Consider the following 2,540-nt stretch of genomic DNA (forward strand, 5'->3'; position numbering starts at 1 on the left):
CTACAACTTCTTCCAGGCACTGGTAGGGGAAGCAGAGATAGGAGGCAGGTGCCCAAGAGCCTCAGCCCCAGAGACACAGAGGTGAGTGAGGCTATGGGGGACTCCCCAAAGACCCTGCTGCTAGAAACATGGTTCAGAGCTCTCAAACACCTTTGCGCTCCTGGGCCTCACGTGGCAGATAAAGCAACCACAGGTGGAATGAAGTGTGGGATGAATTTCTAAGCCCTGGGTGAGGAGAAGGGACAATTCCCCCATCTCTTCAAGATCTCCCCAAGTCACTCTCAGGTGGTAGCAGGTGATCACTGATGGGTTCGGATGTGGCTGAAGCAAGAAAACTTTAGGTCCCTGGTTAGTCATGCGCCTATTAGTGGTGGCCCAGGGGTACTGAAGACTCCTGGGGCCATCCTCCGAGGAGCTCACAGGGCAGCACAGATGTCCTGGGGGTACCTCCTGCAGGGTACTGTCCTTAGTCATGAATGAGAAAGATGGTCATATCACTGTCTTCAGCCATAATGGCTTCGTCTAGCTCTTGGGACAGCTTCTAGAGATGCTGGGTTCCTGCCCCCACAGGCTTTAGGTCACCATCAGACTCACTGGGAGAGCAGAGGTTCTCTGTTGAGGAATAGGGGCTCCAGAAGGCAGTCTCCCTCCTTGACCACCGTAGTTGGGGGGTACGCAGGCCCATCTGGACAGACCAGTAGTGAGTGATGCTCTCTCTCCCAGGAGTCCATGGCTGAGTGGGCAGGGATGGCTCTAGACATCTGGGTGCTCTTCTGGGTCATGTTGTGAGCTGCCAGGCTACTGTCCTCTGGGCCCCTCTCTTCTCCCTCCTGTCTTTCACCTGGGTTTCTGCCAGCCACTTGGTGCCACTCTGGAGGACTCCTGGATTCTCTGGGACATGGCACCCAAAGCACTCTTTGTTGATTGAGCAGCACCCTGGAGGTCTTGCTGTCCTGGCTCTGGGGTTTCCAGGCGATTCCAGGAGGGACCTGCCCTGAGGTTGAGGCTCTCAGGGGCAGCCTCCTTTGGAACTGTCTGCATAGGGACCCCAGGGTAGGTTTATTGATGGCTGACCACAGACTGAAGCACCTGCTGTCCTCCAGCTGCTCCTGGTTCTGGAGAGATCTCCTGTGCACAGAGGCCCTCATGCCCTGCCACCGAGAAGCCATCTGCCTGGCCAAGAATCTTCTCTGCCCACTGTAGACCCTAGACGACCCCACTTGTTGTGCCTATTCCTCTCCCCTCACTCTTGCTAGACTGTATGTTTTATCATTCGTTTGAATTTGTAAGTGTTTATATATTAGTTTCATAACAGTTTGACTACAGTAGATACTTTTTTCCCATTCTTGAGATACTTTACTAAGAAAGTAAAGCACTAACAATCCTTTCCATAGAGTCGTGGGTATCGTGAGCTTCAAGGTACTTATGATTCTCTGATGCAACATTCCAACTCCATCTATGTAACATAAAAGATCTTTTTTAATGGCTAAATTGTATTTCATAGTGTACATATACAAGTACTTTGAAGTAAGGGGAAAGAAGAAGTGGCTGGGGCATCAAGGCAGGCTGTGCTGTGTTCTCCCTCAACTAGCTAGGGGCCCGTAGGCTTGCCACGCTTGACTCTCTCCACCACACTTGGTTCTCCAGCCCTTGCCTCCCCACCTCTGCTGCACCAACACCCCCAGGGGCTGCATTGCAGAAGGCAGGACAGGTCCTCCAGGCAGCCTGGCGCAGCCAGAGCCAGGGTGCCACCCCCCATCACTTTTGCTTTATGGTGTCATATACTGACTTTTCTTTTTCTCAAATTGTGTGAGTCTATAGGAGTGCCTTTCTTATAGCAACCCTGCACGCACATAAAAGCCTCATTTTCAATATGTGATAAAAAGGTATTTCTCAAAAAGTACAAGGTCTTTATGCCTCTGCTTGCACAGCTAGGGCAATGACTTCACAAATTTGCCTTGTTTTTTTCTTTTTCTTTCTCTCTATCTTTCTCTCTCTCTCTCTCTCTTTTTTTACAATGTTCCTTATGCTGGATTTATTTATCTTGAAATGGTGGTCAACCGTGGCTGCAGTCCTCAATCTGTGGCACATATTAAACAATTCAAGTTTTACTTGTAATGCCATGACTTTGCTTGTTGGGAGCACTTCTAGCATCATTAGTAGCACTTTTATGGGTATCCTGGTGTCATTTGAAGTTTATGGTATTGCAATAAACTCAATGAAATATATGTGAGAACCAAGAAAGATCACTTTTTACTGCAATATATAATTTACTGGAGAGAGGAATTGCTCACCTGGAGATGATTGGGGTCACACAGCATTTTAAGTACGACTTGCAACACTTGTAAAGAAAACAAGAAGTGGCTACAAAACTATTACAGTAATGGAGTGTGTACTATAATTAGTTTTATGCAGTTATAATTGATATTGTATCTTTATTTGCATTTCTCTAAACTATGGTTAGTGCTGCCTCTGTGTGTGTGCCTATGTTTTGATAAAATATAACATTATATTTGGTGTATATTTTATGGTAGGTTATG

General features: G+C 47.4%; 1 pseudogene; it reads right to left on the minus strand.

Moving 5' to 3' along the window:
- Positions 1–466: 466 nt before the first annotated feature.
- Positions 467–1,169, minus strand: LOC128560428 (protein PIMREG-like; annotated as a pseudogene).
- Positions 1,170–2,540: the final 1,371 nt, after the last annotated feature.

This window comes from Nycticebus coucang, chromosome 11, assembly GCF_027406575.1.
Source record: "Nycticebus coucang isolate mNycCou1 chromosome 11, mNycCou1.pri, whole genome shotgun sequence".
NCBI classification, from domain to species: domain Eukaryota; kingdom Metazoa; phylum Chordata; class Mammalia; order Primates; family Lorisidae; genus Nycticebus; species Nycticebus coucang.